Source organism: Entelurus aequoreus, linkage group LG04 (genome assembly GCF_033978785.1).
Source record: "Entelurus aequoreus isolate RoL-2023_Sb linkage group LG04, RoL_Eaeq_v1.1, whole genome shotgun sequence".
NCBI lineage: Eukaryota > Metazoa > Chordata > Actinopteri > Syngnathiformes > Syngnathidae > Entelurus > Entelurus aequoreus.
In genome coordinates this window covers 82,069,645-82,084,624 of record NC_084734.1, presented here as the reverse complement: position 1 = coordinate 82,084,624, position 14,980 = coordinate 82,069,645, and the positions used below count along the sequence as shown (strand labels likewise).

At 39.6% G+C, this 14,980-nt stretch overlaps 1 long non-coding RNA gene across 1 annotated transcript in view; it reads left to right on the top strand.

Moving 5' to 3' along the window:
- Nucleotides 1-4,777: 4,777 nt before the first annotated feature.
- The window catches only part of LOC133648022 (uncharacterized), a 149,658-nt gene continuing 139,455 nt past the window's right edge, over nucleotides 4,778-14,980 (top strand). The window contains exon 1 of the long non-coding RNA XR_009825822.1: nucleotides 4,778-5,058. This is a non-coding gene — a long non-coding RNA (uncharacterized LOC133648022). The remainder of the gene's footprint in view (nucleotides 5,059-14,980) is intronic.

Sequence of the window (14,980 nt, the reverse complement as noted above, 5' to 3'; positions counted from 1 at the left end):
ATGTAAGTTTCTCAATACCCGACCTATTTTTTGTGCCTTTAAAAAAGAATTAGTAATATATGTATATGTATATGTATATGTATATGTATATGTATATGTATATGTATATGTATATGTATATGTGTATATATATATGTATATATATATATATATATATATATATATATATATATATATATATATATACATACATATATATATGTATAACAAAGTGCAAAGCCATATATATATATATCCATCCATCCATTTCTACCGCTTGTCCCTTTCTCAGCTGCATTTGGGTGGGGTACGGAAGGCGGGGTACACCCTGGACAAGTCGCCAACTCATAAATATATATATATATACATATTTATATATGTAAAACAAAGTGCAAAGCCATAGGCTCACACAAGTTCAGTAAATAATTTAAATTTGGAACACAGCATCATCGTTTTCACAGCTTTTTGGTTGTTAGAGGTAGAGAGTGTTTTAACGTATAGTTCTAATTCTTTTTTAAAGGCACAAAAAACAGGTCGGGTATTGAGAAACTTACATTTATGAATATACAACTTAGCCAAAGAAAAAACGCTCTTTGTCCTGTGTCATTATCACCATAGACATCTTACAAGTAGACGCGGCATTGGCTGCTGTGACGCGAGAAATTGTGGCGCCATTTTGAAGTGGTGATGAGGAGCCGGCGAGCAGCCTAAACTGACAGTTGACAGGTAGAAAACAAAGATGCCGGGCTGGTGTACAGCGTTTTCCTGCTCAAATGAGCGGACTGTTGAAAATAGGAATCGGGGGATTACTTTTCACAAGTAAGATTTAACATTAACGTACTATTGGTTGTATTTATGTAGTTTTGTATTTATATATTTTTATAATATTCAAATACTAACATTGTTGGGTAAGACACAATTTGGTTTTATTCTGAATCTGTTAAATGTTGTGTTTGGATTGCACCCTTACTCATTGCATTACGGTACCTATTGTGTTGTGCTGTATGTTCTATATGTTTACGGTACGTACACAGGATGTGACGTCATTACGCTCTCATTGTGAGACGCGCCATTTTTCAGTCGCTACTTGAAATAAATATGCCATTAGGCTAAAGATTAAGAGTATTACTTTATTCTCCGATACGTGTGGACACTGTGCACTGAAACGTGACAGGTTATGGGCCCAGGCAGAGTTGGAGGAAGTTTAACGTGACGGATTAACACGGAGCTTCTGTGGACAACTTGGAGATAAAGTGAGTAAAGCTCGGAAGAAGACATAAGTTTTGTGGTCAGTAAATTATCCCAATACTTTGCTGAGCCAACAGTGGAACACTGGAACACAGTAAAACATGTGTTTAGATACCTCAAAGGTACAGCAGAAAACAAGTTATGTTTCAAAGGAAATGAAACTGAAAAACTGGGATTGAGAGTGTACAGTGACGCTGACTGGGCGTCAGATGTGTCTGACAGGAGAAGCACATCAGGTTATTGTGCTAGTCTAAGTGAAGGTAGCTCTCTAATCTCATGGAAAACAAGAAAACAAGCTACTGTTGCTTTATCTACATGTGAGGCAGAGTACATGTCTTTGGCATCAGCCATTCAAGAATGTATCTACCTAGGACAGCTACTCAGAGGCATTGACAAATACCCTTATGCACAAACAAAGGTATTTGAAGATAATCAAGGCACTATTGCACTAGCCAAAAAACCCAGTGAACAGGCAACGGTGTAAACACATAGATATCAAGTACCATTTCATAAGGGAAACTATAAAAAGTGGCAGAGTGATTTTGGAGTACTGTCCTACTGAAAATATGATTGCCGATGTTCTGACAAAACCAGCCACCAAGATGAAGCTAAAAAGGTTCAAACAGGACATGTTTGGCACTTAGGAGTGCAGTGTGTTTTTCTGTTTATTTGGGAAGGGACAACATGTGATCCCTATTTTCTTTTCTTGCATTGTAATTTCTTTCTCAGGGTAACCATTTGAGTTAATGGCGAGTGGGGGTGTTAAACGTTGTGTTTGGATTGCGCCCTTACTCATTGCATTACGGTACCTATTGTGTTGTGCTGTATGTTCTATATCAGGAGTCACCAACGCGGTGCCCGCGGGCACCAGGTCGCCCGTAAGGACCAGATGAGTCGCCCGCTGGCCTGTTCTAAAAATAGCTCAAATAGCAGCACTTACCAGTGAGCTGCCTCTATTTTTTAAATTGTATTTATTTACTAGTGTGACAGTCCTAACTGTCGTGCAGGTTCTCAGGACCATCCAGGGAAGACATTGTCGTGAGACGGTTTAGACTTCTTTATTATTTCAATCACAGAGTCTTTTGCGTGCTTTTCAGCAGCTGCCTTTTTTCTCACGTGAGCACACGAATGGTTTCCTCCCGTCCGCCGTCTGCTTTTCAGCAGCACGTCGCCGTCGTTTGCGTGGCAGCAGAGGATGGTTTCCTCCCGTCCGCCGTCTTTCTCCGTCTCCTTTCTTGATGTTCACGTCTCTCGCCCTTTTATACGGTCCGAGAGGGTGATTGCACTGTCCACAGCTGCGCGCTCCACGCACCTTGTGCTGATGGCGGCGTCGCTCCCAGCGCACCCCGCCTTGCCGCTCGCTCGTCCACGCCTCCTCGCCGCCATCTTGGAACGGGCGCCGTCGGTCCGCCGGCCCCGCCTCCCCACAACTAGCAAGCTGGTCTCGCTTTGCTCGACATTTTTAATTCTAAGAGAGACAAAACTCAAATAGAATTTGAAAATCCAAGAAAATATTTTAAAGACTTGGTCTTCACCTGTTTAAATACATTCATTTATTTTTTTACTTTGCTTCTTATAACTTTCAGAAAGACAGTTTTAGAGAAAAAATACAACCTTAAAAATTATTTTAGGATTTTTAAACACATATACCTTTTTACCTTTTAAATTCCTTCCTCTTCTTTCCTGACAATTTAAATCAATGTTCAAGTAAATTTATTTCTTAAAGAATAATAAACAAATTGTAATTTAATTCTTCATTTTAGCTTCTGTTTTTTCAACAAAGAATATTTGTGAAATATTTCTTCAAACTTATTATGATTAAAATTCAAAAAAAATATTCTGGCAAATCTAGAAAATCTGTAGAATCAAATTAAAATCTTATTTCAAAGTCTTTTGAATTTCTTTTAAAATTTTTGTTCTGGAAAATCTAGAAGACATAATGATTTGTCTTTGTTAGAAATATAGCTTGGTCCAATTTGTTATATATTCTAACAAAGTGCAGATTGGATTTTAACCTATTTAAAACATGTCATCAAAATTCTAAAATTAATCTTAATCAGGAAAAATTACTAATGATGTTCCATAAATTATTTCTATTTTTATTTTTTTATTTTACATGAGTTATTATTTGTACAAACATGGTGCAAAGTAATTCATGATTTGTTAAAAAATTTTTAGTGGCTCGCTAGTTAAAATGGGATATTGTGATTTCACAAGACTGTCTTAGAAGTGATCATTTGAAAATGTTCAATTTGAAAAATGTGCACTTAGAGAAAATATAAAAATAAAGTGTTGCATATTGATATTTATCTGTTTCTATATATATTTAATGTGAGAAATCATTAAGATGATCAGTGTTTCCACAATGATAAATATAATTAATTATTAATAATAACATAGAGTTAAAGGTAAATTGAGCAAATTTGCTATTTCTGGCAATTTATTTAAGTGTGTATCAAACTGGTAGCCCTTCGCATTAATCAGTACCCAAGAAGTAGCTCTTGGTTTCAAAAAGGTTGGTGACCCCTGTTCTATATGTTTACGGTACGTACACAGGATGTGACGTCATTACGCTCTCATTGTGAGACGCGCCATTTTTCAGTCGCTACTTGAAATAAATATGCCATTAGGCTAAAGATTAAGAGTACTTTATTCTCCGATACGTGTGGACACTGTGCACTGAAACGTGACAGAATCCAGTGAAACAGATTGGTGGTTTTAGCTGATTTAAAGACTTTCAGGTGTTTATATATGTTTATGTTTAAGTATTTGGCAGATGCTTTTATCCAAAGCGACATACATAAAAAATACATATAAAACAATCACTGTAAACATTATCATTTAAGGGAAGAATGTAATACAAAATATGAATACAAAGTGTCAAGACAGAATAAACTCTCTGCTGCTGCAGCAACAGAGATACAGTCTGCAGGTCCCTAAGATATATAGCTATCTAATGTATTCATACATTGTTTATGTAGGATATACGCATGTATGTATAACCTAATCATATTGTTTCTTCATTTTAAGAATAGCTGACCGTTTTTTACCCCCTTCTCTGGGATTATATTCCCAGTTTTGACGTCTGGTCATTTATAGCATATAAGAATATTATATTACTGTTAAGCAAACTATGAATAATAAAACACACCAAAACATGTGTCCTTTATCATAGCTACACGTATGACAAAAAAAGCGCGTGAAAATCAGTGGTATTCAGTGAGGTAATATGAATTAAATGCGCTGACAGTTCATTGCTCCTGCCAAATGAATTGCACTGAGTGGAGCGGATCACCACTCCAAGATGGCGGCCCCGCGTCTCGTCAGCGCCAGTAGGCAGTAGCGCTCGATACTGCGTCTACTTATTTATTTTTTATTTTTTTAAACTTTTATTTATAAATTTCAACATTTACAAACAGGCAAGAAACAATCAAAATAAGTACAAAATAGTACAAAACAGTACACAAATAGTACAACGCAGCGCCAGGGGGTTATAAATTACTGCGTCTCCTTATAAGATGTGTATGATTATCACAGTGAACGACAGCAACTTCCCAACAGTCTCATACAGACTAAACCAGTAGATGCCAGTGTGCCTGATCACTCCCCTATCAAACTCATTGCCGATCAACTTTTCTGGCATCCATTTGTTTTGCTTTGGCTGCTGTCATTGCTAGCGAGAATTAGCTGCCTAGCTTCTGGTAATTAGACTCCAAATGTGACTTTTTTACCACAGTGAAATTAATTTCTTTCGAAAAAGGAACACTTGGGGAAGTTCGGAGATGGTTTTTGTCCAACGGGGAAGCTACGTGTGGCGTATGCGTCAATGAGGTACGTCCTAACTTACAGTAATAGCATCATTTAGCAACTCTGCTCTCTTGTTGTCAATGTCTTGTTGTCAAAACACGAGTTGTGTATCACTACAGGAACACAATAACTTATCAAACAGCCAAATAGTATTTGCTCAAACTCTTAGTAAATTCATCAACTATTCACTTCTGCCATTATGCTTCTGTTTAATGACACATTATGGCAATGTAGCATAAATACAATGACCGCACTGTTTGAGTCATATTCATAAAACATAAATACTTTTGGTCAAAGTAGTTCTCATAACGTTGAAAGTTGGAGACCTGCTCTATCATAAAGCTGCACACTTAATTGATTCAGTTTTAAATATAGCAGCAATCAACATTGATACAGCGTTGATTATACTTGCATGTCCTTTAAAACTGACTTTGAAACAACGTTGCAAAATAGTTGTGTTTGTAAATTGAGACAATGTTGATGTCCAACTATGGACCCACTTTGTTGGTTGGGAAATGACCAAATTTCAATGGTCAAATCAACGTCATTAGACTTAGACTTAAAGTAAGGCTGGGCGATATGGCCTTTTTTTAATATCTCAATATTTTCAGGCCATATCGCGATACACGATATATATCTCGATATTTTGCCTTAGCCTTGAATGAACACTTGATGCATATAATCACAGCAGTATGATGATTCTATGTGTCTACATTAAAACATTCTTCTTCATACTGCATTAATATATGCTCATTTTAAACTTTCATGCAGAGAGGGAAATCACAACTAAGTCAATTTACCAAAAGTGTATTTATTAAGCAGTGGCACAAACATTCATGTCATTTCCAAAACAGAAAGTGCAAGATTGTCAGAGACATTTAAAAACAAGCTATTATTGCACTTTTGTGCATGATGACACTAAGATGACAAATCAAAACAACACTAAATTAAAGTGCACTTTTTGTACAGAACGCCACTACAATAGTTTAAAACACATAAAGTGCACTTCTGTGTAGGGTTGGGTATCGAGTATCGAGTATCGATTGGAATCGGGACTAACTTTCCGATTCTCCCGGAATCGTTCAAAAGTTTAAATTTCGATTCCTAGTTTCGATACCCTGTCCGCCGACCGGAAAAAAAGAATAAGTCCGCCGACCGGAAGTGTTAGCATAGCCGAGCCTATGTAGCCGAGCGAGTCAGTCAAGCATGGATAGCGGGCGTCGGCGGTCGAAAGTGTGGCTTTATTTTACTAAAAAAAATTAAATATTGGCGAAATGTAACACGTGCGACAGGACTGTTTCGTGCTTAGGAGGGTGCACGTCGAACATGATGAAGCACCTCCGAGTTCATGGAGTACAAATAAATGCGTGTCCCGTCTTCGACGCGCTGCGCCGACCGTCCTCCTCTGCCTCTTCCTCTGGCTTCGACGCCTAGCCTGGCACCTCGGTGACTGCACTGCAGTCCGAATCCGGTAAGTAAAACAGTATATATGCAATAAATAATGTGTTTTGCGCCAACGTCGAGGCAGCTAACAAATTAGCCCGTGTATTTTTTCATAGACAATTTACAACCTGCTAGCCAGGCTCCGCGATGTGCTCAGCGTACTCCGTTCACCGTAGCGGCAATGGGGAAGATGTCGGTGCCACAGAAAGGTCACTGCACACATAGTCAAAAGACTGCATCCCTTTTCAGAGGTGGAATCTCCAAAATTTAGGTTAGTTAAGCAACAACGTTAGAGCTAAGTTAATTGATAATGGGCTAAACAGTAACAGCAACATTACATGTGTGTTTATGTTTACAGGGATATGGTGAAAACTCTAATCCCAAAATACATACCACCTTCCAGGGACTACCTGTCAAACACATTGATCCCGGCATGGTACAAGAAGAATCGGAATCGAGAATAGCCAGGAATCGGAATCGAAACAAAGAATCGGAATCGTTCAAATTCAAACGATACCCAACCCTACTTCTGTGCATGATGTCACACAAGATATGTCAATAACTGTCAAATAAAAATGAGCTGCACAATAGGAAATCAAATTGTGTACGTCCTTCGCTATGTGGTAGGTTCCGTCGGACGTTATCTCCTTATGTCGTGGACTATTTTTTTCATACGGTGTTGATGTGGAAATGGTTGCTCGGCCTTTTGTTGGTGTGGCACCGAACGGAGATGTTGACATGCGGAGTTTCAAACACTCTTCATTCTCTAGCGGGTGACTTTTCAAATGATGCTACATATTAGCAGTAATGCTACTTTTTGTAGCAACGCTTTCACCCCCACACTTGACAAATTACGGTTGTCTGTTCGACATATTCCCACTTGAAGCCAAACCACCGCCAGACGATGGACCCCTGCTGTTTTTCTTAGGAATTAATTCTTCCTTCATTTGTTACCAGATTCGCACCTTCTTTCTCTCGTATTACCACTCGCACCACAGCTAACTTTAGCCATGCTGCTACCTTTCTGCTCCGCGAGGGCGTATACGTGCGTGACGTATGTAAGAAGGTGCGCTTGTTTTACGCCTCTGTGAGAAGGAGAGACAAGAAAGAGTGAGAAACGCCTGTAGTGTAATGCCCGCAGCTAAAAGCAAATGCGTGAGAACGTATACTCGATTATCACGATATAGTCATTTTCTATATCGCACAGAGACAAACCCGCGATATATTGAGTATATCGTTATATATCGCACAGCCCTAACTTGAACTTAAACAAACTTTATTGATCCACAAGGGAAATTGTTCCAGACAGTAGCTCGGTTACAAAGGATTGAAAGGCTAAGGATGGAAAGGATAATGCAGGTGTAAAGTAGACAAAAATGTTACCATACTAGCAATATAATCAATCAATGTTTACTTATATAGCCCTAAATCATGAGTGTCTCAAAGGGCTGCACAAGCCACAACGGCAATCCTCGGCTCAGATCCACACAAATAAAATATAACATATATGTGATATTTACATATTATATATACAGTATATAATATATACTGATATATTATATTATTATATTATATTATATATTTTTTATAATATACACAATATATAACAAATCCCAATGACCATGTACAGTATTACAGTATATGTAACAGCTGCAGCAAAAAAAGGGCAGCATAACCAACATTGAATAAATGTCGTCAAAAAGAATGTTGTTTCAAAGTTGTATTTGTGTTGTAAAATATTGGTTAATAAATGACTACAATTAAATGGTCAAATCAGCGTCAGAATCCAACATTGATAAAACGTAGTCAAAAAGCATGTTTTTTTCAACGTTATGTTTGACTTGCTCAACGTCAGGACCTAATTGAACAAGTTCTTTAAGTTGTTTTAATGTCTTGTGCCTGCTGGCTTTAAGCATATGTTTATTTGTATTCTGTTAAGATAAGCAGGAACAATTTTGTATTCAAGACAAAAATTTTATTTTTTTCTATTAACTTTGTTGCACAAAAAAAAAAGTATTATTGAACAATTTATTTCCCATGTTTTGGTTTTACTCCAAAAACCTGCGCATCTAATCAAATTCTGCCTGGAATCAATTAGTATAAAAATATGGATGTGTAGATTGTTAGTCATCAGCTCATGCAACTCTGAAACTTATTCAACAAACAAAAGGAGTCCAGTTGCCTCAATTTAACCTTTGTGGACATGATAAAACTTTTTTTAACACAAATAAAAATGGCCAAAATAAATTAGGTCGACCAGCCTTGCAAGGTGTCTCTTATTTTATTTCAGGGAGTTGGCAACCCTTGCTACAAGAGTAAGATTGTTCATTTAGCTTTTCTTCACTGAATATGCTAACCTACTATGATATGTCTGTGCAAATGTGAGTAAAATGTTAGCACTGTGGCTAACATTGCTATGTTAATGTTGCTAACTCGAAGCGAGTATGACGGTCCTCCTGGTAGGGGGGTATCCCTTATGGAGGATGCCTGTGCGTGACTTTGTTTAACGTGGGGAGACTGGTGCACAGACAGTCACCACACGATCCTTGACAGATCCAGGTCAGTGTCCAATGGCATGGAGTCCAAGACGACTGGGGACCCTTTTCTGCTGCAGCCTTCATCCGCCATCCCAGCCGTTGTGACGCTCCATAGGGGTTAGCAATCATCCTCCGGCTGTTCCACCGTTGAGGTCTTGGGTTGTTATTTCCCATAACTGGGCCCACATGGTTGTGGGGGTGCCTTCTTCCGCCATCGTAGCTGTTGTGGTAGTTCTTACATCTACCGTCTTCCGCCTGCTCCGCCGTTGAGGTCTTCACCGTATCCCTGGCTAGGGGGCAGTCAGGTACCAGGCTTTTGCCAAGGGCCACCGTATTTTGATAATTTTGATCAATGCCGGGACTGATTTCTGTTTCCATAGCAGCTCGCCTCTGACTTCTGGCACTATTTGTTACCAGATTGGCACCTTTTCTCTCTCGTATTACCACCTGCCACAGCTAACTTTACCCATGACGCTACCTCTCTGCTGTGCGAGAGCGTATGACGTTACACACGCGACAGTATGCGACGGAGGTAAGAAGGTGCGCTGGTTTTATCTCTCTGTGAGAAGGAGAGACAAGAAAGAGTGAGAAAAGCCTGCAGTTTAAAGGCCTACTGAAATGAATTTTTTTTATTTAAACGGGAATAGCAGATACATTCTATGTGTCATACTTGATCATTTCGCGATATTGCCATATTTTTGCTGAAAGGATTTAGTAGAGAAAATCGACGATAAAGTTCGCAACTTTTGCTCGCTGATAAAAAAAACCTTGCCTGTACCGGAAGTAGCGTGACGTCACAGGAGGTAATATTCCTCACAATTTTCCTTTGTTTACAATGGAGCGAGAGAGATTTGGAGCGACAAAGCGACGATTACCCCATTAATTTGAGCGAGGATGAAAGATTCGTGGATGAGGAACGTTAGAGTGAAGAACTAGAGGCAGTGCAGGACGTATCTTTTTTCGCTCTGACTGTAACTTAGGTACAAGCTGGCTCATTGGATTCCACACTCTCTCCTTTTTCTATTGTGGATCACGGATTTGTATTTTAAACCACCTCGGATACTATATCCTCTTGAAAATGAGAGTCGAGCACGCGAAATGGACATTTAAAGTGACTTTTATCTCCACGACAATACATCGGTGACACGCTTAGCTACTGAGCTAACGTGATAGCATCGTTCTCAAATGAAGATAGAAACAAAAGAAATAAACCCCTGACTGGAAGGATAAACAGAAGATCAACAATACTATTAAAACATGTACATGTAACTACACGGTTAAAAATTCTCAGCCTGGTAAGGCTTAACAATGCTGTTGCTAACGATGCTAAGGCTAATTTAGCAACTTAGAAACGGGACCTCACAGAACTATGATAAAAACATTAGCGCTCCACCTACGCCAGCCAGCCCTCATCTTCCCATCAACAGCCGTGCTCACCTGCATTCCAGCGATCGACGGCGCGACGAAGGACTTCATCCGTTGGTTTGGCGGCAAGCATCGGCTAGGCCAGGGGTCGGCAACCTTTACCACTCAAAGAGCCATTTTGGCAAGTTTCACACATTAAAGAAAGTAATGGGAGCCACAAAATATGTTTTTAAAATTTAAAATGAAAAACACCGCATACAAAGCTTAAACGCTTTGTGCTATGTTAACCAGGGGTCTCAGACACACGCACCGGCACGTACTTTAATGTGGAAATTTGATGTTAGTGCAGCCCGCGAGTTTTGAATGAGTGTCGCTTGCGTCATACTTGCCGACCCTCTCATTTTTCCCGGGAGACTCCCGAATATCATAGCGTGGTGACACTGCATTTGGCGCCCTCTAGAGTCTGCCCAAACAGTGTATCTGCTCGGCCACAAGTGGAATGCAGCTTTGGCTTGATAGCGTTACAGACAGCAAGGCGTACTACCTCAGCAGCCACACATCTTACACTGACGGTACCAATACCCAGAATCCCATGCAGCCCTAACTCTTCCGCTCAACCAACGCACGGAGAGGGGGGGGGGTTGATGTGTGGGGGGATTTGGTGGTAGCGGGGGTGTATAATGTAGACCGGAAGAGTTAGGGCTGCATGGGATTCTGGGTAATGGTTGTGTTGTTTTATGTTGTGTTACAGTGGGATGTTCTGCAGAAATGTGTTTTTCATTCTTTTTTGGTGTGGGTTCACAGTGTGGCGCATATTTGTAACGTAACAATGTTAAAGTTGTTTGATACGGCTACCGTCAGTGTAAGCTGTGTGGCTGATGAGTAAGTATGCTTTGCTGTCTCCTGTGTGAGCAAGTAATAACAACATGCAACATGTGGCTGGACTGGCACGCTGTATGTAAATGCTATGGAGGACAATTACTGCAGTGCTACTGCAGTGCAATTAGGGCATGCCCTTTATATAATAATTAGAGTGTAAATAGGATTCTATTTTCCTGGGAGTAGTCTATGAGAGACACTGACATCCATAAGTCTCCTGGGAAAATCGGGGGGGTCGGCATGTATGTAGCTGAGCCGCATCAGAGTGGTCAAGGAGCCGCATGCGGCTCCGGAGCCGCGGGTTGCCGACCCCTGGGCTAGGCGTAGTAAGTAGTCCTTGTTGTGTTGCTGTAAGTATTGTACTTAGCCGCTAATACACCGATCGATCCCACCTACAACGTTCTTCTTTGCAGCCTCCATTGTTCACTAAACAAATTGCAAAAGATTCACCAACACAGATGTCCACAATACTGTGGAATTTTGTCGAAGAAATCAAGAGGTTTTTGTATCGGGTCGATGGGGTACAACCACTTCCGTGGATTTTGTGACGTCACGCGCATAAATCATATCCAAAGGAGTTTTTCAACCGGAAGTGTGGCGGGAATTTTACAATTGCACTTTATAAGTTAACCCGGCCGTATTGGCATGTGTTGCAATGTTAAGATTTCATCATTGATATATAAACTATCAGACTGCGTGGTCGGTAGTAGTGGCTTTCAGTAGGTCTTTAATGCCCGCAGCTAAAAGCAACTGCATGAGAACGTATACTCCAATACTCACAAAATAGTCATTTTCTACATCGCACAGAGACAAACCCGCGATATATCGAGTATATTCCATATATCGCCCACCCTACGTAGTGCCGCTGCTGTTGTTGACATACGTGGTGGAGGTCTTTTTCTGTCTAGTGTGATGCACACTTTGGAAATGATGATGTCAGCTGGTGCATGAGAATGCTTACACTTTGTTTACCAAATAGGATTAACAGAAGACATGGCTTTCCTACGCTAATGGACATAAAGCAGAAACATTCCAGAGACATTTTAATTGGCTTTGAAGGGCGTTTTGGCAATCAGGGAGCACAAAATAAGGGAAGGAGCCAGCGGGTCCATTGTTGATGAACTGTGCTGGAGGACAGAATGGAAAGGAAAGCCATTGTTTCCATGTGAAGTCCGCAACATCTTTGATGCTATAGGGGCAAATAGTTGTCAGGTTGAGACAATCTCTCCGCTGGCAGAAAGCAGAGCGGAGGCTGAAACAGGTGCACACACTGATGGACCAGAGCGAGGGCCAAAGTGTTGTTCTCAGCATATTGGAAGTGTTTGCAAGCAGATGGCAAACGTTAGCCGCTCACCACATCAAGCAAGAAGGGAAAGAACAATATTTGAATTACAAGAAGGACACAAGGTGGAAAGAGAGAAGGTTTGTTTGAATGTTGACGGAGATCATTTGTCAGATTCCGGGTTCTTCCAGGGTTTGGCAGTAACATCAACTGTTAAATTATGTAAACTACAAGCTTGTTAAATCATTTAACTTCGAAAGCTGCTAGAGACCCAAAATTATTGTCACAAAACACATTTTTTAGAGAACTACAAACGCACTTGGACAATGCAGACCTAAGCCAGACCCTACTTCCCAATAGTAGGAAAAAAATTACTCCTGAATCTAGACAGTAATCCGGACCAACTCCAAAAAATGTAATCACTTGTCCCTCTTTCCATTTTGTCACATTTCCTGAAAGTTAGATGAAAATTCACTCATAACCTTTTGATCTATCTAAAGTGGAAGGAATACTCTGTTATTGAACCGCGAGCAGACATGCACAGAAACGTGAAAGTAAGATAACGCAGTAGAAATTATCCAGATCGACCTAAAATTTAAGCAGTTGTTTTATTTCCCATTTCCGACATTTTCCGAAAGTTTCGTGAAAATCCGGCCGGACACTTTTGGAGTTATTTGATAACGGACGCGCTGACTTTTTGATTGATTGATTGAAACTTGTATTAGTAGATTGCACAGTACAGTACATATTCCGTACAATTGACCACTAAATGGTAACACCCGAATAAGTTTTTCAACTTGTTTAAGTCCAAGTAAATCAATTCATGGTACAAATATATACTGTCATCATAATACAGTCATCACACAAGTTAATCATCAGAGTATATACATTGAATTATTTACATTATTTACAATAGTTACAATCCGGGGGGTGGGATGAGGAGGGTTTGGTTGATATCAGCACTTCAGTCATCAACAATTGCATCATCAGAGAAATGGACATTGTAACAGAGTAGGTCTGACTTGGTAGGATATGTACAGCGAGCAGAGAACATAGTGAGCTCAGAAAGCATAAGAACAAGTATATACATTTGATTATTTACATTTGGTTATTTACAATCCGGGGAGGTGGGATGTGGAGGGGGAAGGGTGTTAGTTTAGGGTTGAAGTGTCCTGGAGGTGTTCTTTTAGTGCGGTTTTGAAGGAGGATAGAGATGCACTTTCTTTTACACCTGTTGGGAGTGCATTCCATATTGATGTGGCATAGAAGGAGAATGAGTTAAGACCTTTGTTAGATCGGAATCTGGGTTTAACGTGGTTAGTGGAGCTCCCCCTGGTGTTGTGGTTATGGCGGTCATTTACGGTTTGGAAGTAGTTTGACATGTACTTCGGTACTTCGACTGACTCATAACCTGTTGGCTAAAGTAATAAACATGCAGAAAATAATGCAAAATACATATAAATGACAAAATGAAATGGATAAATAAACAAGTTATTTCTTTAATTCAATATTGTTTCTCGCCTTCTTCATTCAACTGCTAGCACTTGCAGCTTTCTTTGGCCCCATTATGGCTTATTTTTCAGTTGCACTCTAACAAAAAAAAAAGCACAAAGACAGAATCATAAACCATGGGATTTTTATTTAGTCAGTAGAATCCATATGTAGCCTGACTAGTTCATTACAGGCAGTGTTTGACTGTACGATAACTGAGACTGGGCAATATTTTGGCGTAAAGTCGGTGCGTGCGAAAGCCGAGCTACTACTGTCAGCGTAAATATTCTGCTACTTACTCGCTACATTTACAAAAAAGAGCAGTCAGTATGCTTTTATTCTTGCAATGTTTGTATCATGCCGAAATTGTGTGACTGATGCAACGCCACAGTTTTGCATTTCTTTTTTATTTTTATTTTTTTATTTTATTTTATTTTATTTTTTTTTTTTAATTTTAATTTAGTTTTGCATTTGTAAATGTAAATATACTGCTGATTTTAGTTGACATCTACACTTTTAGTCCCGGGCCGCCAGTTGAATAGCCCTGACATAGGCACACAGCGGGTAGAACCAGAGACAATCTAAAAAACTTTTAAATAAGGGATTGAAACACTTTTTTTTAAATTGATTTTTGAAAATTATGAATTGATTCAGAAATGGCATAACAGGAATCGCGATTCTGATGAGAATGTGATCGCTTTCACTAAACCGCAAAGTGACGAGGGAACACTTTACCCCGGTTTGCTGTCATTGGGTCGGATTTAAAAGATCCAAATACCCCGCCCTAAACAGCGTGTGCAATCAATAAAATAGTGTGAACTATTAGTGGCCGTGTTGCATGCGATTTGCTAAGACTGCATGTGCAATTGTAGAGTGGTGCAGACCGTCTTTATTTAAATGATGATTTTGCGTGTACTATACGGGGCATCATCACAGAGACACTTTCAAT